Raw genomic sequence first — 24924 nt, 5'->3', positions numbered from 1 at the left:
CCTTGACTAGAAAAATGGAGCAATTCAGCTAAATGCACTTTGCAAAGAACAGTATAAACAATGTAAGCATCCGATCAACTAATACTAAATAATATATTCTTATCATTAACCTAATTCACACTCAAACACAAATAATTTCTTATCAGTAAAAACTTATAACTCTAATTCACACTCAAACACAACAAATTTAATCAACCTAATTTTTTTTAGTTGGTATAGAAACTGGAAAAAAATCTAACATTTTTTTTAATATAATTTTCTTCTTCCCTATTTATCCTCTCCAGCAAAGAGAATGTACAACTTCATCAACAAATTTCTCCTCTCCACCTTATTAGGTTTTTCAATTTTGATTTAAAAACAAAGAGAAAGGTACAATTGCAGCAACAAATTTAAACACTTGGGAAAAACAAAAACAAAGAGGTGAAATTGAATCTAGGGTTTAAATTTTGGACAAAAACTTACAACTTGGAAAACTGAAAACCAGGAAGTGATGAGAGGCACCGCCGGATCAAAGGAGACAAAATTCGCTCGTCAAAAACATAGATGGTCCTTAGCAAGCATATTATCTCCGGCAACAATAAGTACAATGAAATGACAGGCTGCCGGCCGGAAAATGTAGTTCCGACTCTGGCTGGCTGGCGGTGGTTGCGAGGCCCATTCCTAGCTACTTCCTCTCACATCTTGTTAAATTTTGAAACAATGTGAAATAGGCCTAGGCTACCCGAACAAGGAGGAGAGAGAATTTGGTCCACAAACTAGGCTTTGGAGCTTCCACACTAAAACCAAATGGCAATAGTAGGAGTAACTCCTCTACCTTATTAAGTGGAACCACCTCTCCTCTTTCTCCAATGTGAGACACTTACAAGTGGGCTACAATGGGTTTCAACACTCCCCCTCACTTGTGAGTGTCCTTAGAACTTAGAGCACGCTACAAGGTACAATATAATCCTCATTGGGAATGAACATCCAATAAAGGCCCCTTAACCAGTGGCTTGAAAAACGCCCAGTTATAAACGACCAAACAAACTTGGGCTCTGATACCATGTTAAATTTTGAAACAATATGAAATGGGTCTGGGCAACCCGAACAAGGAGGAGGAGAATTCGGTCCACAAACAAGGCTTAGGAGCTTCCAATGCAGCGAGCAAAAGCCTTACCTTTAGAAGGGTTGGCGCGTGTAGATGGGACCCTGCGAGTTAAACTCGCTTCAATGGTTTGGTGAAATAAACATTCTCGTATGTACCATTTATTACTCAGAACGTTCAATCGGGTAGATGGAGCATGAATTCCCATATGGTTATGTCCATATATAGAACACATATGGGTTTCAGAAAAAAGAGAAAAACTCAATCAGGAAGTAGAATCGAGCCAATAGTGCTAGAACTAGTCTAAACAAGAAGGCAGATTTCTGGCTCGGTATTGGAAGAACACGGCGCCAGAAAACAGAGTCTGTCGCCAGGTGACAAAGCCATTTTTTCAGGCGACGAACGCCGTTTTCTAGACGCTAGTTCCTACATGCCTCAGCAACTTTTTGTGTTCTTAGAATTTTCCAGTTTTCGCACTATTATTTCGATTCTAGTTGTGAAAGATATTTCTCAAATTTCCTACGTGTAAAAATCCTATGTTAATGTTAATCAAAATTACGCACATGAAATACTTATCCTATGTTAATGTTAATCAAAATTTTTATTATCTAACAAAGAATGGCTTGGAGCCATGATCATATGACGATATGTTAATCAAATTTCCTACGGATGGTCTTTCCAATGAGAACCTTTTTTATGCATATGATGATAATGTTAATTAAAATTACGCACATGAAATACTTAGAAATTTTCGAGTCTAATCCACTCATTCTAAATCTTTGCCGAAATAAATTTCAGGAACTAAAGTAGAAATCCTCCCCAGTAGAGTCGCCAAAATCTGTAGGGAATATTTCAAGCATTACCCCAAACATGAACCCCACTGTGATCATACACTTAAGGATGGTGGCGTCAAAAGGGAAGAAAGTTAGAGCAAAAGAGTCGCCAACAAGTTTTTGGAACTTGTAAACTATTCACAGGGTGAAGGTTACACCCCTTAACGATCCAAGAGATCGTTAACTCCAATAGGTCTTGAACTAAGACTGGAAGTTCGGGGATGAAGGTACAAATCAAATCTAAAAGAGAAAGAACATGCCCTAATAATAGGCCTCTACTTTATTCTACTCGTATTCAAGTGTGCTTTTTGACTAACATGCAACCATTAGGTTTACCATAAACCTGTTTATCTATGTTGGCTGAATATTAATGCACAAATAAATCTATTATTGGCGATCACTTGAATTATAATCAAATTAACCCTAAACAAGATTATTAATTACGTTATTAAGCGTGATTACAAGTAACAATTCTCTTTAAACATGCATAAAAGGCGTTATCAAGCAATAACAATAAATATCAAGCAAGATAATGATAATCATAATCATCATAATGAAAATAACAATCATAATAATCATAATTAAAATAATCATGTTAACAATAAAGCGTAATAATAGCAAGATCCTAGCCATGATACTAACAAGATTAATAACAAATCCTAGCATGTCACTAAACATATAAAAATCAAAGTTTCAACCCTAACATGATACTAACATGCTATTAAAAAAGAAAATAGGAAGCATCATAGGAATCATAATTGATATAAGGAACTTATTCTTTACCCTAAACATTATACTAAGAAAAGCATCCTAACATGATACTATGATAAGCACCATAACATGATACTAGGTATCAAAATAACAATCTAAACATGATTTTTATATCATAATATCAATAAAACAATTAAAGCACTTACTTGGATGCCTCGTACCTCTTTCTAAAAATAAAATACACGCGTTCGTAACTTCAAGGAAAATAATAAAACAAACAATTAAATTATATAATTGAAATAGAGATTTGGTACCAAACCCTAAGAAATATCAAACCATTCACGTCTAGGGCAAGAGCTGTTGGGTTTGGTGAGTCCGACTCACCGCGGAAACAAACCCAAAAACACGACTGCACTCGCAATAAATAAAACCATAAACATAATTATATTAATCACAAGATTAAGATAAGCTAATTACCTTTGATGCGTGCTTCGCTCCAAAATGAGCTCTTACTTGAAAGCTTCAAGTCCCGCTCACATGGAGACCTCCAACGAAGTCCACCCGCATCAACAAAACCGACTAGGTCCAATGTTTTGGGGTTAGCAAGACCCGACCAATAAAACCCGAGTAATTATATTGAGTTCAAAGGTTTTCACTAATTGTGATGCATTTTCCAACTCTTACTCAAGCATCATTCCCAATGCCCATACTTGGGTATTTATAGGAAATGATGGGAGTATCATTTACTCTCCCATCAATGTGGGATAGTATGATTTTTCCATTTTATTTTAAAGCTAAAATAAAATTAATAATCAAGCTAGTAATAAATCAACAAGTGGCAAGCTCATGTGAGTGGTTAGGTGAGGACCACTTGGAGAAGGGAGGGACCAAACTTGCTCCCCACTCCCTCTCCCATAACCGGCCACCTCACTCCACACACACTCAAGGACCACAAGCCACATGACACCCACCCTTGGGCACCAAGGCAACCAAGGTGGGCTGCCATGTGCTGTTGTACGTGGCAGCCACGCCCAGCAAGCCCAGCAGGCCCAACACTCGCATGCGGGCTACCAGGCGCTGCTAGCCAGCAAGCCCAGCATGATTGTGCGGGCTGCTGCTGGCCTTGTGCCTTGGCCAGCGCTGCTAGGCAGCAAGCAATGGCCTAGCCATGCTGCTGCTAGCTGTGGCGAGCTGGCGCGCTTAGCGTGCTAGCACCTGCAGCTTGTTGCGGCATGGCTTGCTAGCCATTGCGCACACAAGGCTGTGCCTAGCATGCTAGCACGCACTAGGCAGCGCCTAGCCTTGCGATGCTAGCATGGGTGCGCTAGCATGCACCAGCCAGCCTAGGCTCGGCTTGGTGCGTATGCTAGCCACCATGCTAAACCATACGCCCTTAGCACTCGGTTTGCTTGGAATTCCGATGCTAGGGGTATTTTGGTCTTTTGTTGATTTATTACTGTTTCTCGTCTCGTCTTTCACTATTTTTTTACTCGACTTCCGACGCTCGGTTTAGACGCTCTAAGCTCGAATTTCCGACGTCTAAATAAATATTACTCGGTCGACTCATTAATTCCTTCCGAATTAATTCGTCGGTTCGGTTTGTTGGATGCTTGGGTGTGACCCGAAGGGTTCAGTCAAGATTAAGTTGTAATATTAATTATTCATTAATATTACTGATCGGAAGCGGCCTCCACCCAGGCATTCCGATCACTTGACCTCACTGAATATATTAGCTTTCTAATAATTCTGAACCCACTAACGGAATAGTACACTTGTTCGAAGGACACCATTCCTTTCAAGAGCAACTTTGATTTTGGCTAGGTGTGTCTAGTGCTATTATATGAGGAATTTTGTTTGTAAAAGGCTAGGCTAGAAAGAAGGAGAAAGGGAATAAGCTTTAGCTTAGAGAGAGAGAGAAGAGAATAAGAGAATTCTGGGTCTTGAAATATAGAAGTCCAGGGACCTTATTTATAAGAAAAAAGTCTGGAATTGATAAAAACGAATTACAGTTCGAAAAGGAATAAAACACGCCTTTGTCGCCAACGACAGGGTTTGTCGCCAGGTGACAAACCTGTCGTTTGGCGATGTAGAAGGTTTTCCACGCGTTTTCAACACGGAATCTACTTTTTGTAAAATCATGTTGTAAAAGTCCGTACGAAGGGTAAAATTGTAATGTCACATAAAACACTTCTTTTATTCCAAATAAAACTCATAAAACATAATTATCATTCCTAATCCCATAACGATTCAAAAGAACCTTCTAGAAGATTCTAGAAGACTATAATCAATCCTAATTGCATTAGGAATGATAATTCATAATAGGCCCTCCTCTAAATCATTGAGTCGCATATAAGAACATAACCGAGCCTAGTTTAGTATTTTGGCCATGACTTCCTCATTATTCATCGGAATTGGGCTTATAATATATCGTTGGAAAGCTCTTTTCGAGCCAATCCAACTACACCATTATTGAACCCATGTCACGGACCAAACTAAATTGCATTGGTTATTTTCATAAAATAGAGTAGGTTTTTGAAAACAGAAAGAAAGATTTTTAATAAAACTAACCGCAACATTAGATTTTCTACACTTTCACTAAATCAAAACCCTCGTCAACTCTTTGGACCCAATCTCCGTCACTCCCTCTTCCAACTTCCTGATTTCCTCCACTGAATTAAAACACTCTATTTCTTTCTCCTCTCATTTTTCTCAAATTTCAGAAAAAAATGCCAAATTAATTTTATATTTGAAGATGTGGTAAAAAAAATCCATAGGAAGCAATATAAGTACTACCGGCACTCGTCGTTTCCAATTGCAAAGATACTTCATTTTTTTTCTTGTAATTTAATTTGGATTTCATTTCGCTATTATTTTTTTTAATTGGGAAGGTATTATTTCTTATGGAATAATTTATACTATTAGATCTTCAAGTCTTAGAGAAATTATTCATCCTACTTTATTTCAAGATAAATTTTATCCATGGTCTTTGTCATAGTGCTCATTAATTACTTATACAATTAGTTCTCCATTGTTATTGTCGATTTTGTAGCAATTTTCTTTCGATTGATAGGATGTTAATTGAGAAAAAATACATGCAGAGAACTGAATTCATGGTTGCAATAATTTTATGCTTTTATAAATTGGATTTATTGTTGGCTATAGTTACTTGTAAAGTTGTGATTTTTTTCAATAATTTATGGTGCATCTCCTATTTTCATTTCTTTTCTTTTTTATTTATTTATAAAATGTTTTTTCATAAGTTTTCTGGTCGAATTCTTAGTTATACTTGTTCATTGTTCTGTTTTGTTTTTGTTTTGTCAGATCTTGATTTCATCTCACAAATTATTAAATGAAGAGAGAAAACGTGGTCATGTAGAGTACTCAACTACTCAAGCCTTCCCGTAAAAAAAAAATAAAAAATAAAAAAAAAACCTACTCAAGCACCTATCACCTTCTCCAACACCTACAACCAACAATGTTGAAATAACATTACCTTGACAAAGATACACATGAACGAATTCCTTAACTTTAACACATAAAGTTACTACCTTATCCGTAATTCCTTCAACATCCACAACAGGTTCAGACCTTCAAACAAGCACTTCTGATACAACATTATCTAATAAATCACTTTTTGAAGCACTAGTTTTGGAAAAGTCACGAGGACCCAACGGATGCTCCTCTCCATAAGCGATATTCAGTGACTAAAGAAGATACAAATAATAATCAGAACAAGCAACCAGCAAACAAACATACATTTAACCCCCCTCAAAATGTCAAATAAACTTACCGAAGTATGCCCATAGTCACCCGTATCATATTTTTCAATGGAAATAACTTTGTTAATTTCTTCATGGGACCATGCTGTAACACCCTAGAAATTCCTTTCTTTTAAATACCCACTTTACTTTTTAAAATACGATTTAGGAATATCTAAGACATTACCGCCACCGTAAAAACGACTAAGGCAACTATCAAAGATACACAACGGAAGACTTTAAATTAAAAAACCGTTTAAACAAGTCAGCTCAAAAGTCAACCAAATGAAAGTAAAGTTTAAAACCAAATAAACAAAGTCAAATAAAATCAAACTACAACTTGGAACCATTAAAGGCCCTTATTCAAAACCGTTCCAAAACCAAGCCTTTGCGTTAGTCCACATGAAAAGTATCATAAATAAACAAAGCATAAAACACATCGTAAACTATTAGAAACTAGCATGATTCACTCTTCACTCATGCCCCGTCATGAATATGCTTCAATCCTGAAAAGTTTATCTCTACTTGTCCCCACTACTCTCCATTAAAAATGGGTCGTCATAGGGCCAAGATAAAGACATGGCCAAACACACAAACACACACAATCAGCAAAGCTGAGTACGTAGGCGTAATTAAACACACTAACATGCTTTCACCTATCAACACACACTTACCTCAATGCACCTGTTTACAAGCACACACAACAATCAACAAGACACTTTACTAGAAACTAAATAATTCATTTAGCGTTGATTATGCATCGAACGGGTTTCCAACTATACCTCCCCCAAATAAATTGAGGTTAACTGACACGGGAGCTAACCGTGCCAGCGACAAAACCACTCAAAGGTGGCGGAATTCCTGCGCATAATAATAAATAAAAAGGAATATACAGCGTCCTGTACTCCATTAGAAGTTATGGTTAAATATAAAACCCCATAACTCCCCCCATTGTTCATACTCAAGGTATATACGTTCCAAGAGTTTTGGTGTGTAATCTCTTTCACTTTACGTTATTTACATATTATTGGACTTGGTGATGACTCTCAAAGCATAATAAATCAATCAACAATATTTACTCAATCAACCAAACATACCAATTTAATTCTTGAATAATTAGTGACCACATATTATTTAATGTTGAACCCTTTTAATTCTACCTCAGTGTCAAGGACACCTTAAACGCATAAAGCGCCAAAAATCGTATCCCTCGGTGTTAAAAACACCTTAAGTGCACAAAGGCACCAACATACAATTTATTCCTTGTGTACATAGACACTTATATAGCTCCTTCCTCATGCTTAAAGCATCAATAAGAATTGTTTGAACCATAATAAAATTCCTTTTTAATATTCCAAACATAACTAAGCATGTAATTTAATTAATCATGCATTCTAACATACCATAAATAAAAGTGTGTTTCAAACACAACATGCCAAACATTAATTTTCCAACTATTAATCCATCTCAAATAAATCATGCTTTCTAATTTAATCACCAATATCAATAATCCAAAATTTTCAATCATAAATCTTAGCATGATACTATTTAGGATTAATTAAATCAAGCCTAGTGTTTTGGGTGTTTTTTGTCCCTCGGGAGAGTTACAGCACGAAGACTAATCCGGCGTGAGCTGTACCTGCAAACAATCGGAGACACCGGTTGGCTGGTGCTCCGCCTCCGACGAACAAGTTAGTAACTTGAAGGGAGAGAAAAAGGTGCGGAAATTTAGGTGGGTATTTGCTCGGATTCCAAGCTCAGATGTCTCTATCACATGGACAGTGTGTAATAAATGGTGAAAAACGTCCTCTCCAAAAGAGGGAAATCTCCCTATTTATAGAGTCCTCGAGATTTGTACCCCTGATTAGGTCACTAATCCCTAATCATTGGTGGGTTGCGCCGCATTGCGGCTTTCTCGGGATTTGGGCCTGAAGGCTGCCTTTTTTCCCCTAATTTCTGGAGTGACACGTGTTAGGCAGGGATTGGTCCACTTTGGGCCATTCTGAAGCTGACACGTGTCATCCTCTGATTGGACCACGTGGCGGGGTAAAATTACCCTAAATATTTTCCCCTCACAGATGTGACGTGGCACGCCACGTGGCATCTATGACACGTGTCACGCTCCGATTGGTGGTAATTTTACCATCAAAGAGTAACCGTTTGCCTTCCGAGTAAATTACGGGAATGCCCATGTATTTACCCTCTATATAAGTCGTTTACCCTCATAATTTTGTACGTTTACAAAAATTTTCTAGAGAAACAACTTTGAGAGAGCAGAAGTCATCCGTTTGAGTCAGGCGCAAGCAAGAAAGCTCGTTCTTCGTCAACCCAGCCGGACCCGTCTATCTTCAGATATCACATCTAAAGGTACCGTCTCTGCCTCTCTCAGCTCTTTTTCTGGTTTCACCGCTTGTACATATTTCTTGCAATAAATGGATGCATCACCAACACACACAGCACAACCTAGGTTAGAGTCCAGCCGGTCACCAGGGACGGCTGAGTCTAAGACTGGGAGTGTCGTCTCGGGGTGTTAGGACCACCCTTTGCCTTGGATTTCGACCATTAATGTGTCTGTGCAGGACACAATGGCTCGGACTATGCAGACGGCCACCGATCCGAACTACAGAAGCGAGGGCTCAGGCGGCCAAACGCTTGAGGGAGAAACGTCTGGTCAGAGAAACCAGACAGCTCTGGAGAGATCCCCTCCGCGTGCCCCTTCAACTCCCGCAGATTCCTTTTTGGAAGAGTGCGACCAAGGCGGCGATGAGGCTGTCTCAGCTCCTTTGACCCACAATGAGGAGGAGACGGAGAGCAACAGCTCCGCCTCCACCTCTGAGAGCAGCTACGACTTGCCCCCGCTTGAGGATAGCGAGGAGGAGGAGAGAAAGAAATCGAGAGAAAAGGACGACCTCTTCAAAATTCACGTCCCCTACCAGGACAGGATTCAAATGGAGGAGAACTTGAAGAACTTCACACAAATGCACCCGTTAGGAGACGGGTACAGAATCAGAGTGCTGCCTGAGAACGGAACCATCGCATAGGAAGACGATCAACAGAACGCCAACAGCTACTTCGGCTGTTATGAGGCGGCGTTCAAGGCCGGTCTACGCTTTCTCCTTCACCAGGCGGTGAAGGCAATCTTGAGAGGCTACGGCCTCGGAGTCTGGCAACTTACCCCCAATTCTTGGGCAAACATTTTGGGATATGTTGCCGCATGTGAGTTCTAGGGGCTCCAACCTGGCTGGGAAGCTTTTGCTAGGATGCATTATCTTAGCCGAAGCCCAGGCGGTTGGGGGGCGTGGTACACTTTAACCACGCGTCCCCAGTATATGATGACCTTGGACAAGGTCTCAAAGTTCGACGGTTGGAAGCACAGGTTCTACATGATGTCAGCCCCCAGCAAGCGGGAAAACTACAAATTTCGCCAGTACAATAAGAAGCCCGACCTGATGGGCCGGAAATGCGCTCTTCCCCGGATCCCGGATGAGGATTTTGACAAAATCATTGAGGCAGACTTTTTCGGCCTCACAGACGCGACCTTGTCAACCGGGGAAACAATAAAAGTCTCCAAGAACTAGATCCCCAAGAGCACCTGGTTCAGGGACGAGTGTTTCTTAGCCGCCTGCAAGCTAGGACACATGTTTACCAAACGTATGCGCTTGAGTTTACATCCGCCTGTAGTGCTTTTGTGTCAGAATTGATTTATGACATTGACCAATCTCTTTCTTTTTTACAAAAGAAGCTTTAAACATGTTGCAGACGGAGAAGACTACCAAGCGGTCCTCTGCAGTCATCCGCAAGGAGCTTGCGGAAAAATCCGCGGCCGCAGTCAAGGCTAAGGCAAAAAACGCTTGACCCTTTCTTAGATTGGTCTCAAAGATTATTTTCTCCGGATGCTAACTTTAACTTTTTTATTTTTGCAGGGGGGAGAGGTAGGAAAGACGTTTGAGAAAAATCTCAAACGGGCTAGGGAGGAAACCACCTCCATTCTCAACAAAACCAAAAAATCCACCTCCGCCTCAACTCCTGGCGCCTCAGCCGGGAACCAACAGATGCGGATAGGGGGGCGAAACGAGAGGGTAGGCGGTAGTCTGGGCCTCGACCTCGTCAACCCCCTATCAGCAATCGGGGGGTTTACCACGCTTGCAAGCGGCTCCTGCTTGGCCGGCTCTAAAGGTAAGAACCCTTTTTAATCCCCGCCTGAGCTGGGGTGGCCTTTGCGAGTGAAATCCCACTCCCAGTAGACGTCATCCTCAGACGGTCGGCAACAGATAGGTGCTGCCTTAATTTCGCACTCATCACCTATTGATTATGGTGCAGATCAATCTCCCCGCTGGCCAGACGTCCAGAAGCATGTCAAAGCCATGCTTGACGCCGTCCGCAAGAGGGACAAAGACAACATCCCTGGGATAGATACGTTCAATCTGGAACGCATTCTATTCCTTCTGGCTGAGGTAAGAGACTTGACAATCTTATTTTTTCCAAGTGCTTTACCTTGCCTGCAATATTAATATCGTTTGCTTTTTTGCAGGCTATGCTGCGGGTAGACGGGCTCAAGCGTCCTTATTCCCGCAAACGAGAAGAGGTTAAAAGGGCCAAGAAGTCCGCCATAGACGCTGATAATGTTGCTTTATACTCCACTATCGTAAATGATCTTGAAACTAAAGCAATCATAATGACACATGCGTCAAAAATCCAGCAGCTGGAGGCGGATCTGAAAACGGCCAACCAGCAGGTGAGCGACGCTGAGACGGCCCAGAAGAAGGCAGAGGAGGCCCAGAAAAAGGTGGATGAGAGCTTCAAGAAGGCTGACGAGGCTCTCAAGAAGGCCCAGGCGGACCTTGGCACACTTCAAGGTGTTTCTGAAGAGAACACCAACCTGAAAACCAAGGTTGAGTGGCTGGAGAAGGAGGCTGCTCAGGCTCAGACAAACTTTGCAGCAACTCTAGAGGCGGAGCAAAACCGCCTGGTTGCTGAAAGTGATGCTGACAACGACGCCCGCATGAAGATCGCCTGGGCTGCCTTGTACCCAGACGCGGATTATAGCGTCTGGGCACGGACTCATAGTTATGTCGAGTACGTGGTGTACTTGAGAGAGCAAGGTGAGCCAGAGCCTGAGTCCTTTGACGCCTGGGTCAATGCCAACAATGAGCCCCCGGCGCCTGAGCTACCTGTTCCGGGTGTAGCACAAGAGATTCCATCAGATGATGAGGAAGAGGACCAGGAGGCACCGTCTGCAGGCTAGAAGTGATTTTTCAGCGGCTGTATGCCAATCTCTCTTTTTATTTTTTCTTTAATTCTACGGCAGTATGCCAAAACTTGCTTTTCCGACCTACGTGCCGAGTATCTTTGTATTTACCGGCTGAGGAGCCGGGTTAATTAACAATTTCTCTTTTCTCCCGGACGGGGTCCGGTTAACATTTAATCCACTACAATCATTTGGTTGGGTGGACTTTTAAGGAATGCACCGACTAAGTCGGTTTTGATCATTTTGCGTTTGCGTTTGAATTTCAATTTTGCGAATTTCAATTTTTGCATTTTTTGCCTAACTTATCAAAAGCAGGCGGCGATTTTTTGCCGAACTTATCAAAAGCCTTGCTGTCCTTGCCCCTAGACGGCTGTGTGGTTGGTTTCAAATGGAGTTGGTTGATTGACTTAGGAACGTCTGATGCTGCAAAGAGCATGATACGTTTGTAAGTCAATCAATCACAGTAGTGATTGCCCCAAACCAAGTGCACAGCCGTACACCAACAGGCGTTCCAGTCACTAACTAGTTGGAGTTTGTCCGTCTTGGTAGAGATTGCATAGCCATTGCACAATTCTTTTGCCCCAATTGGGATAGAAAGTGCAACTTTGGAACAAATAACCTAAGTGATAACTTCAGCCGGTGACCAACTGATGCCCCAGGGCATCCGGTATTCGGTAACTTGATCGTTCTTCTCAGATCATTCTGGTCAGACGACTATGAGTTGACCAATTTGGTCATTCAATTTTTGTCGTCTGTATAGGTACGTAGAACCGACAAATAGTCTGTTCTCTGCGACGATTACACCCAGAGGGGTGTCGCCGAACGCCATTGTCCATGTTGGGACAGGCGATTTTATAAAATGAGTAACCATCCGGCCATTTTAGCCTTTGGTCTTGTTTGAGACCGGTTGTATAGCCACTAAACGTTTTTGTGCTTAATTTTTAATTGGAGCATTGGCCGAACGTTATTGAATTACACTAAGTATCGAACTTAGTTAGTTATACAGTAAGTCCGTCTGGATCATTACCCAGGCGAACAGGAAATTATTAAGTCAAACTTAGTAAAATAAATAAAGAGTCCATCTGAGTACTACCCAGGCAGTTAAGCAATTATAACCCTTACTAACTTAGTTAGTTAAATAAAGAATCCGTCTGAATATTACCCAGGCGGAAAAACAAAACAATTTTGCAAACAAAGTCTTAATTCTCATTAATTGACTCACTGTTTACAAAAAACTGACATTCTCAAAAGTAGTACTTTTTCAAATTGTCTACATTCCAAGTACTAGGCAAGCGCCTGCCGTCTGGAGTTTCCAAGCGATAGGTGTCGTCCCTTACTTCTTTATAGATCCGGTAGGAGCCTTCCCAATTTGGATTTAGCTTTCCCAGATCATTGGCCCTACCGGTTGCCTCCATTTTTCGTAACACTAAGTCGTCAACTTTCAAGGTCCCTAGCAGTCAGAGCTAGACGACATTATTTTTGTCCCACTCTTGAGGCAGACGCCAAGGAGTTGGTGAAGAAATGTGACAAGTGCAAAGTCTTGAAATCACTTACGAACCAAGAAAAGCTTCCCTCATACTGGCTAACAACCAATTGAGAATCAGAGTAAGCGACACTTTTCATGGCCCTTGCCGCCTTACACATGCGAATGCCGGCTAGCAGGGCTTCATATTCCGCCTCATTGTTAGAGGCTTGGAATTTGAAGCATAGTGCATACTCAAATGTGTCCCCTTCAGGAGACTCGTAAATTACGCCTGCACCACAGCCGTCTTTGTAGAGCTCCCGCCTACATACACTTTCCAAACCTGATCAAGATTATCCGGAGCCACCGGACAGGTCATTTCAACAATGAAGTCGGCAAACGCCTGACCTTTCACTGCCTTTCTTGGTTCGTAAGTGATTTCAAGACTCTGCATTTCAATAGCCCATTTCAACATTCTCCCGGATGACTCCAAGGTAGACATTGGCCGCTTGAGTGGCTGGTCGGTGTAAATCACCACCGGATGTGCCAAAAAGTAAGGCTTCAGTTTTTTGAATGCCATATACAAAGCAAGGCCAAATTTTTCAAACACGGGGTACCGGAGTTCAGCATTTTTTAGAACATGGCTAATGAAGTAAACCGGGAGCTGCACGCCGTCTCGCTCAGCAAGGAGAACGGCACTGAGAGCATGATCTGAGACGGCTAAATACATGTACAACGTCTCCCTAGGCAAAGGACTGACCAACCTAGGTAGAGAATATAAATGTTCTCTCAACTTCTGGAATGCCGCCTCAGCATCATCCCCCCATTCAAACCTGGTCTTCTTCTTGATTGCTTGGAAGAAGTAAAGGCATTTGTCGCCTGACCGGCTGAGGAACCTCCCCAAGGCGGCCAAGCAACCGGTGAGTCTCTGAGCTTCCTTGACAGAACGGGGTGACTTCATGTCAATCACCGCCTGTACCTTTTCGGGGTTAGCCTCTATCCCCCTTTGATCAATCAGGAATCCGAGAAACTTCCCAGACTCAACACCAAAGACGCATTTCTTTGGATTTAACATGACCTTATGCCGCCTAAGGGTGGTGAATGTTTCTCGGAGATCAACAAGGTGATCCGTCTGTAGCTTGGATTTGACTATCATGCCATCAATTTATGCCTTCACATTCCTCCCAATTTGATTAATGCAGACCATATTAATCATCCGTTGGAAAGTGGCAGGCTCATTTTTCAAGCCAAACGGTATCACAGTATAACAGAACAACCCTTGATCAGTGACGAAGGCCGTCTTCTCTTGATCTTTTTTCCATAGAGGTATCTGATGGAATCCGGAGTAGGCCTCCATAAAGCTCATCAAGGCGTGACCGGCTGTAAAGTCGACCAGACTGTCGATCTTTGGAAGCGGGTAACTGTCATTCGGACACGCCTTGTTGAGGTCTGTGTAATCAACACACATGTGCCAGGTCCCATTCGGTTTCTTAACAAGGACCACATTGGCCACCCAGTTAGGAAAATTACATGGCCGAATGAACTTGGCGTCTAGCAGCTTTTTGACTTCGGCAGCTGCCGCCTGACTTATTTCCTTGCCGTGGTTTCTTTTCTTTTGCCGGATGGGCTTCTTTTTGGGGTCCACGGCGAGTTTGTGGACAGCGAGATCCGAGCTGACGCCTAGCATCTTTTCTACTTCAAAGACAAAAATGTGTTTGAATTCCTTCAGCAGGAGGTGCAAGCTTGCACCTGAGGTAGCATGAGCAACCGTCCCAACCATTACAGTACGCTCCGGACAGCTGTCATCCAGAACGAGATCAATGTTTTCACCAGCCGGTTGGGGACGGAGCTACTCTGACCGTTCACCGGTCAGTGGTTGTTATTTTTTCTCTTTCTTCACCTCAACCAGCAGAGGTGCCTTTCTTTTCTTCTCGACTGCTGGTGGGACAGTGGCTGGGTCGGCATCCTTGACATTGTCAAGGTCTATTGGTTCCTGAGCGCCTGGGGCCACATTATCTTTGACGGCTAAGAGATAGCATTCCCAGGCCGTCTTCTGATCCCCATTCAAGGAATCAACAGAGCCGTCATCCCTCTCATACTAGATGAGCATGAGAGACGGGATGATTACCGCCTTGGCTTCATTGAGAGTTGGTCGACCAAGGATGATGTTGTAGGCAGTCAACTCCAAAACGACCAAGAATCTGACGACAATATGTCGTCCCTGGCCTTTCTCTCCCAGCCGGATGGGTAAGTCAATTCTCCCAGCTGAGTAGACCATCCCGCCCCTAAAACCAACTAGGGGAGGGTGACCGGATGCATGCTGCTGACATTGTATTTCAGCTTTTGCAGGCACCGGAGGTTGATGATGTTTGATGAGCTGCCGGTGTCAATAAGGATTCTTCCAACCAGCTGGTTGGCAACCTTACATTCAATGACGACCGGGTCATCATGCGGACGGCGGACGTTGACCCTGTCCTTCTCAGTGATCAAGACGTCTGGGAAGGAGGTGCTTGCAGATGCCTGCTCATCATCATCTTTGTCCATCTTTCGAAGATGGCTCTTGGTGCCCCGGATGGTAGGGCCACCACAGGAGAACCCGCCTGCTATTGTGTAGACCGGCTCTTTGTCGGTATCCGAGCTACTAGCAGGCTGGGGGGTAGTCTTGGATGACTGACCCTTGTTCTTCTTCTTTGTACCGGCTGGGGACATAGAAATGTAAGACTTTAACATCCCCTTGTCAGCCAGACGGTCCAACGCCCGTTGTAGGCTGAAGTAGTCGTTGGTGTCATGGCCAACCTCCTCATGGTATAGGCATAATTTGTTCTTGTTCCTTGATTGAATGGAACTTTTCATTGGATTCGGCTTCTCTAGGGACAGTCGTTCCTTAATTTCCATGAGGATGGAGTTGCAATCCTTGTTAAACTATTACATAGGAACGTACGGTTTAAACTCTTTCTTTTTCTTCTAGGACAACTATCTTTCTGCTTATCGGACTTCTTGGAGTCCGACTGGTTACCAGGCGAGCAGAGGTCGGTAGCTTGAATGTAGCTTTCCGCCTCCCTCAGGGCCGCCTGTAAGGTAAAATCCCCTTTTCTGACTAGGTCAAACTTAAAGGTCAACCCTTCTCTCAGACCCTTGAAGAAGTCTGTAAAAGCTACCTCATCAGACAGTCCTTGAATCTGAATTCTGATCAGATTGAACCGCCTGACATATGAGCGTAGCCCTTCTCTCTCTCCCTGCTTAACAGTGCTCAAGTCAAGGCTTGTTTTCTTAACAGGGATGTTCATTGAGAAGTTAGAAGCAAACAGGAAGGCGAGCTTCCTGAAATTGTCAATGCACCCGGCTGGCAAGTTGCCAAACTATTGTTGGGCAATGCCCTTCAATGTAGCCGGGAAGCATCGACACCAAGTGGCATCATCCAACCCCTGTAAGTACATGAGGTTGGTGTATGCCATAAGGTGATCTTCCGGGTTTGTGGTACCATCATAGGTACCCACCAATACATTCTTAACCTTAGCCGGCTGTGCCGCCTCGGTTATCTCCCGGGTGAACGCAGAAGGTTGTTCACCCAGGCGTAGCAGACGGAGCTGCCAATCCAGTGGCTGGACATTTTGATATGCCGCCTGACCTCCGAAGAGAGCCGGCTGCATGAAGTGAGGGGGATACTGACCGTAAACCTGAGTAGGTACATACGGTACAGTTCCAATCATCTGAGGGCCAGAATGGACAGTATTACCACATATCCGGCTCTCATGCAGGGAGAGAGCATTCCCTGCATAAGTATCGTTGAAGCTGTCAGGAAAGTTCGACGTTGAAGTCGGCTCACACAGCTGTTGATTTCTCTTCCGGTTGATTATTTCCCGGGCATCAAGAGATGATTTTTTACTTCCCACCGGTTGTTTAGTTCGGCGGGTATTATTGGTATTCCTCTTAGGAAGAAGAATCTTGGACCAATCAATGGTCCCGGCTGCCTTCTCCTTTGGATGGGGAGTTGGCTGCCGATCTTTGACTGACTTCCCCTTTTCCAGGGGAGCCTTCTTGGCCAACTAACCTCTACTTGGGCCAGCCCGGCTCTGGGTGATCAGCTCTTTAATTTCACCCTTGAAACTTGTCATTAACCTCATGAGTTCGTCTCGGGTGACAGGTGTTGATCCTGCGGCGGTATGGGTTTCCCCTTCTGGCTGCCTAGGGGGTCGACCTGTTCCCGCCTGGGTGGCACCCCGCTCTAGAGTATCTCTGGGCTGGATGCGATTGATTCTGAGAGAGCCATCACCGGCTGTAAAGGTTTCGACCTGAGGATCTTCATCCTCATGGTTTGTAAAGACTTCTGGGTCATCGCCCAGACGGTTAGGGGGTGGTACAGACTCTTGAACCATCTTCGAGGTACTCTCCCCACAGACGGCGCCAAATGTTTTGGGTGTTTTTTGTCCCTCGGGAGAGTTACAGCACGAAGACTGATCCGGCGTGAGTTGTACCTGCAAAACAATCGGAGACACCGATTGGCTGGTGCTCCGCCTCCGACGAACAAGTTAGTAAATTGAAGGGAGAGAAAAAGGTGCGGAAATTTAGGTGGGTATCTGCTCGGATTCCAAGCTCAGATGTCTCTATCACGGGGACAGTGTGTAATAAATGGTGAAAAACGACCTCTCCAAAAGAGGGAAATCTTCCTATTTATAGAGTCCTCGGGATTTGTACCCCTGATTAGGTCACTGATCCCTAATCATTGGTGGGCTGCGCCGCATTACGGCTTTCTCAGGATTTGGGCCTGAAGGCCGCCTTTTTCCCCCTAATTTCTGGAGTGACACGTGTTAGGCAAGGATTAGTCCACTTTGGGCCATCCTGAGGCTGACACGTGTCATCCTCTGATTGGACCACGTGGCGGGGTAAAATTACCCTAAACACCTAGCATGATACTACATCACCAAAAATATGCTAAGTACGCAAACGTACCATGTGTACGATTTTAAAATTGCTACGACTAGTAGAAATTGCTTACTTCAAAGTCTCCTACACATTAAAATCATAATAGAGTATTAAAATCCACTCTAAACAAATTTCCAGCAATATATACTATTTTAAAACCCCTCATAATTTAATTAAAGTAAGCTGAAAGTATATTTAAAACACCATAATTAAGTCCCTATTAATGGTCAATTAAAATTTCTTCAAGAAACATAATATTAAGTGTTCTACATAAAATTCCATCACTTTATTTAAATTAAAACTTGTTGTAATTAAGCCTTAAAACACTTAAAACAAAGGTATACCCCAATATACATCATAATCCTTCAATAACTCATATATTAAGAACCTAGGGTTCCAAATATTGGGGCTTTTTAATTAAAAACCAAATCTGAAAATTAATTAACATATTTATAATAATCAAACATCAAAACTAAATCTTAAAACTCATAATTTACAATTAGATTAAAGCATAGATTAAATTTGAGCAAGAAAGATTTGATTTTTAATTTTTTTTTTCTGAAACTCACGACTGCCGACAGTATGTCGGCGCCACTGCCGGCTGCTGCCAGCACTGGTGGTCGTCGCTGCTGTCGGTTGGGTGGCTGGTGGTGGTGGTTGCCGGTGGTGGTGGTGCGAAAACAAAAGGGGAAGGGGAAGGAGAAATAAAAAGAAAGAAGAAAGAAGAAATATAAGGAGAAAAGGGAGAGAAGTTTACCTTGGGTTTTCTCCACTCTGGGCAAAGTTGAATTGCCTCATAAGAGGGATATTTATACCCCTTCTTTATCACCCTTTTACCCTAAACTTTCCTCCTTTAGTTTTTCCTAATCCCTTCCCTACTAAAACTTGTTAAAATCATAATTTCCTAAAATAAAACCCCAACTTTTATAAAATAAATAATTAAACAAACTTTCCTTTAGTAAAAATATTTCCAAACTTACATAGGATAAATAATCAAAACAACATAATTAAAATATTAAAATTATTTAAATACCCTTATAAAATACATATTTTAAATAAAATACGTATAAAAATACGGGGGTATTACACATGCCTCCAGCCTTGGTGTCAACCCCCATGACATAGGCACACTATTAAGATGATCAAGATAAAAGATCTGCAAAAGTACAAGAATACGCATCATAAACACATTCAAACAAGCCTCCAAAAATTACAACAAGACATACTTGCGACAAGCACTTACCAAAGCAAACAGAATATAGCCGCCAGATGTTGCAACATAGCCCTTCTTCACAAATTTCTTTTGGAACCTCCTTGCTACAGTACACATCCACTTATGCACCAATCTGCACCAATCATAGTTGGCAGCATCATTGTACACCAATAGAGCCGGAGTCAAAGCTACTACCAGATTAGTTGTGTTTGTTATTGCACACAATAAGTACCCCAAAGCAACAACCAAAAACCCTATCTTGAAGTCAATCTTCTCCCTCTCCGTAGACAGAGGAAACACTTTGCCATTTGAATCAGAACGAACAAATGCAGCAGCTGCATTTGCCAAATTAATGCTATCACCTTTTGCAAACAATGACTTTATTTTTCTTGACTCAGCTTGCTTCTCCTCATTGTATTCTGGTACTGATGATGGCTAGTGTTTAGGGTAATTTTACCCCGCCACGTGGTCCAATCAGAGGATGACACGTGTCAGCCTCAGGATGGCCCAAAGTGGACCAATCCCTGCTTGACACGTGTCATTCCAGAAATTAAGGGAAAAAGGCGGCCTTCAGGCCCAAATCCCGAGAAAGCCGCAAAGCGGCGCGACCCACCAATGATTAGGGTTCAGTGACCTAATCAGGGGCACAATTCCTAAAGAACCTATAAATAGGGAGATGTCCCTCTTTTTGAGGGCACGTTTTACCATTCATTACATATTTACTCTTCGATAGAGACATCCTGAGCATGGAATCCGAGCAGAACCCCACCTAAATTTCCACACCTTTTTCTCCCTTCAAGTTTTTAACTTGTGCGTCGGAGGCGGAGCACCACCCAACTGGTGTCTCCATTTTTTTTGCAAGTACAGCTCACTCCGGATCAGTCTTCGTGTTGTAACTCTCCCGAGGGATAAAAACACCCAAAACATTTGGCGTCGTCTGTAGGGAGAGTACCTCGAAGATGGTTCAAGAGTCTGTACCACCCTCTAACCGTCTGGGCGAAGACCCAGAAGTCTTTACAGACCATGAGGATGAAGATCCTCAAGTCAAAACCTTTATAGTGGAAGACGACTCTCTCATAATCAAGCGCATCCGGCCCAGAGAGACTCTGGAGCGGGGTGCCTCCCTGGCGGGTGCAAGTAGACCCCCTGGGCAGCCGGAAGGGGAAACCCATGCGGCAGCTGGATCAGTGCCTGTCACCCGAGACGAGCTCATGAGATTCATCACCCAGAGCCGGGCTGGCCCAAGTAGAGGTCAGTCGGCCAAGAAGACTCCTCTGGAAAAAGGGGAAGTCAGACAAAGATCGGCAGCCCACTCCTCATCCAAAGGAGAAGGCAGCCGGGACCATTGATTGGTCCAAAATTCTTCTCCCCAAGGGGAATAACAATAACTCCCGCCGGACTCAACAGCCGATGAGAAGTAAGAAGTCATCTCTTGATGCCCGGGAGATCATCAACTGAAGAGAAATCAGCAGCTGTCTGAGTTGGCTTCCACGTCGAACTTTCCTGACAGCTTTAATAATACCTTTGCCGGGAATGCATCTTCCTTTCATGAGATTCAGACAGGCGGTAACACCGTCCATTCTGGCCCTCATATGATTGGAGTTGTACCGTATGTTCTTACTCAGGTCTACGGCTAGTATCCCCCTCATTTCATGCAGCCGGCCCTCTTTGGAGGTCAGGCGGCATATCCAAATGTCCAGCCATTGGACTGGCAGCTTCGTCTGCGTTCACCCGGGAGATAACCGAGGCGGCCCAGCCGGCCAAGGTTAAGAGTGTGTTGGTTGGTACCTATGATGGTACCACCAATCCGGAAGACCACCTCATGGATTACACCAACCTCATGTATCTGCAGGGGTTGGATAATGTCACTTGGTGTCGGTGCTTCCCGGCTACATTGAAGGGCATTGCCCAAAAATGGTTTGGCAACTTGCCGGCCGGGTCCATCGATAGTTTCATGAAGCTCGCCTTACTGTTTGCTTCCAACTTCTCAATGAACATCCCTGCTAAGAAAACAAGCCTTGATTTGAGCAATGTTAAGCAGGGAGAGAGAGAAGGGTTGCGCTCCTATGTCAGGCAGTTCAATCTGATCAGAATTCAGATTCAAGGATTGTCTGACGAGGTAGCTTTTACAGACTTCTTCAAGGGTCTGAGAGATGGGTCGACCTTTAAGTTCGACCTAGTCAGAAAAGGGGCTTTCACCTTACAGGCGGCCCTGAGGGAGGCGGAAAAGGGGCTTTCACCTCTGCTCGCCTGGTAACCAGTCGGACTCCAAGAAGTCCGACAAACCGAAAGACAGCCGGTCTGCTCAGCCGGCCAAAAATAAAGAAGAGAGCAAGAAAAGAAAAGAAATCTGGGCGGCTAATGATTCTGACCAGCCGTCTCAGAAGAAAAAGAAAGAGTTTAAACCGTACGTCCCCAAGTACGAGTTTAATAAAGACTGCAACTCCATCCTCATGGAGGTAAAGGACCGGCTTTCCATTGAGAAGCATAATTCTATGAAGAGTTCTGTCCATTCACGGAACAAAAATAAATTCTGTCATTTCCATGTGGAGGTCGGCCATGATACCAACGACTGCTTCAGTCTTCAGCGGGCGTTGGACCGTCTGGCTGACAAAGGGCTGTTGAAGTCCTACATTTCTAAGTCCCCAGCCGGGGAAAAAAAGAAAAACAAGGTCAGTCCTCCAAGACTACCCCCCAGCCTGCTAGTAGCTCAGATACCGACAAGGAGCCGGTCTACACAATAGCAGGCGGGTTCTCCTGTGGTGGCCCTACCATCCGGGGCACCAAAATCCATCTTCAAAAGATGGACAAGGATGATGATGAGCAGGCGTTTGCAAGCACCTCCTTCCCAGACGTCTTGATCACTGAGAAGGACAGGGGCAGCGTCCGCCGTCCGCATGATGACCCGGTTGTCATTGAATGTAAGGTTGCCAACCAACTGATTGGAAGAATCCTTATTGACATCGGCAGTTCATCAGACATCATCAGCCTCCGGTGCCTGCAAAAGCTGAAATACAATGTCAGCAGCATGCATTCGGTCACCCACCCCTTGGTTCGTTTCGGGGGTGGGATGGTCTACCCAGCCGGAAGAATTGACTTACCCATCCGGCTGGGGGGAGAAAGGCCAGGGATGACATATTGTCGTCAGATTCTTGGTCGTTGAGGAGTTGACCGCCTACAACATTATCCTTGGCCGGCCAACCCTCAACGTAGCCAAGGCAGTAATCATCCCGTCTCTGATTCTCATCAAATATGAGAGGGATGACGGCTCTGTTGGTTCCTTGAATGGGGATCAGAAGACGGCCCGGGAGTGCTATCTCTCAGCCGTCAGAGACACTGTGGCCCCAGGCGGTCAGGAACCAATTGACCTTGACAATGTCAAGGATGTCGACCCAGCACCTGCCTCACCAGCAGCCCGAAAGAAAAGAGAGGCACTTCTGCTGGTGGAGGTGAAGAAAGAGAAAAAAAAGCAATCATTGACCGGTAAACGGTCAGATGAGCTCCGTCCCCAACCGGTTGGTGAAAGCATTGATCTCGTTCTGGATGACAGCCGTCCAGAACGTACTGTAAAGGTTGGGACGGTTGCTCATGCTACTTTGGGTGCAAGCTTACACCTTCTGCTGAAAGAATTCAAAGACATTTTTGCCTTTGAAGTGGAAGAGATGCCAGGCGTCAGCCCGGATCTCGCTGTCCACAAGCTTGCCGTGGATCCTGAAAAGAAGCCCATCCGGCAAAAGAAAAGAAACCACGGTGAGGAAAGAAGTCAGGCGGCAGCTGCCGAAGTCAAAAAGCTGCTAGACGCCAGGTTCCTCCGGCCTTGTAATTTTCCCGACTGGGTGGCCAATGTGGTCCTTGTTAAGAAACCGAATGGGACCTGGCGCATGTGTGTTGATTACACAGACCTCAACAAGGCGTGTCCAAAGGACAGTTACCTGCTTCCAAAGATCGACAGTCTGGTCGATTCTACAACCGGTCACGCCTTGATGAGCTTTATGGATGCCTACTCCGACTTCCATCAGATACCCATGTGGAAGAAAGATCAAGAGAAGACGACCTTCGTCACTGATCAGGGGTTATTTTGTTGTACTATGATGCTGTTTGGCTTGAAAATTGCGTCTGCCACTTTCCAACGGATGATTAATACGGTCTTCATTAATCAGATTGGGAGAAATGTGGAGGCGTACATTGATGACATGATAGTCAAATCCAAGCTACAGACGGATCACCTTGCTGATCTCCGAGAAACGTTCACCACCCTCAGGCGGCATAAGGTTATGTTAAATCCTAAGAAATGCGTCTTTGGTGTTGAGTCTGGGAAGTTTCTCGGATTCCTGATTGATCAAAGGGGGATAGAGGCTAACCCTGAAAAGATACACGCGGTGATAGACATGAAGTCACCCCGTTCTGTCAAGGAAGTGCAGAGGCTCACCGGCTGTCTGGCCGCCTTGGGGAGGTTCCTCAGCCGGTCAGGCGACAAGTGCCTCTACTTCTTCCAAGAAATCAGGAAGAAGACCAGATTTGAATGAGGGAATGATGCTGAGGCGGAATTCCAGAGGTTGAAAGAGCATTTACATTCTCTACCTAGGTTGGTCAGTCCTTTACCTAGGGAGACGTTGTACATGTATTTAGCCGTCTCAGATCATGCCCTCAGTGTCGTTCTCCTTGCTGAGTGACACGGCATGCAGCTCTCGGTTTACTTCATTAGCCATGTCCTTAAAAATGTTGAACTCCGGTACCCCGTGGTTGAAAAATTTTGCCTTGCTTTGTATATGGCTTTCAAAAAACTGAAGCCCTACTTTTTGGCTCATTCGGTGGTGATTTACACCGACCAGCACTCAAGCGGCTAATGTCTACCTTGGACTCATCCGGGAGAATGTTGAAATGGGCTATTGAAATGCAGAGTCTTGAAATCACTTACGAACCAAGAAAGGCAGTGAAAGGTCAGGCGTTTGCCGACTTCATTGTTGAAATGACCCGTCCGGTGGCTCCGGATAATCTTGATCAGGTTTGGAAAGTGTATGTAGGCGGGAGCTCTACAAAGACGGCTGTGGTGCAGGCGTAATTTACGAGTCTCCTGAAGGGGACACATTTGAGTATGCACTATGCTTCAAATTCCAAGCCTCTAACAATGAGGCGGAATATGAAGCCCTGCTAGCCGGCATTCGCATGTGTAAGGCGGCAAGGGCCATGAAAATTGTCGCTTACTCTGATTCTCAATTGGTTGTTAGCCAGTATGAGGGAAGCTACGAGGCTACCCATCCGGCTATAATCAAATATCTTCTGGAAGTCAAAGAAGAGACCAAGGCACTTGAGGAATTCCGGCTGAATCAGGTGCCTAGGTCGGAAAACAATCAGGCGGATGCATTGTCAAAACTGGCGTCTTTCGCCTTCCATGATACGCCTCGGACAGTCTTTTGGGAAGTTCTTGAAAAGAGAAGCATCTATGAGGATCCCATTGGAATTCTGGACCGAAGCTCTACCTGGATGGATGACATCCGGGCCTATCTTTCAGACGGAACACTTCCTGATTCGCCACAGGAAGGAGCCGTCCTGAAAAAGAGAGCTGCAAGCTTCCAGTTGAAAAATGGAGAACTCTTCAAGGCGGGGTTTCTGAAGCCTTTGTTGAAGTGTGTCACCCCAGAAAAGGGGAAAAAAGTTCTTGAAGACTTGCACTCAGGATTCTGCGCCTCTC

Source organism: Chenopodium quinoa, unplaced genomic scaffold, assembly GCF_001683475.1.
Source record: "Chenopodium quinoa cultivar QQ74 unplaced genomic scaffold, ASM168347v1, whole genome shotgun sequence".
Classification (NCBI taxonomy): Eukaryota; Viridiplantae; Streptophyta; class Magnoliopsida; order Caryophyllales; family Amaranthaceae; genus Chenopodium; species Chenopodium quinoa.
This window is presented reverse-complemented; position numbering follows the sequence as displayed.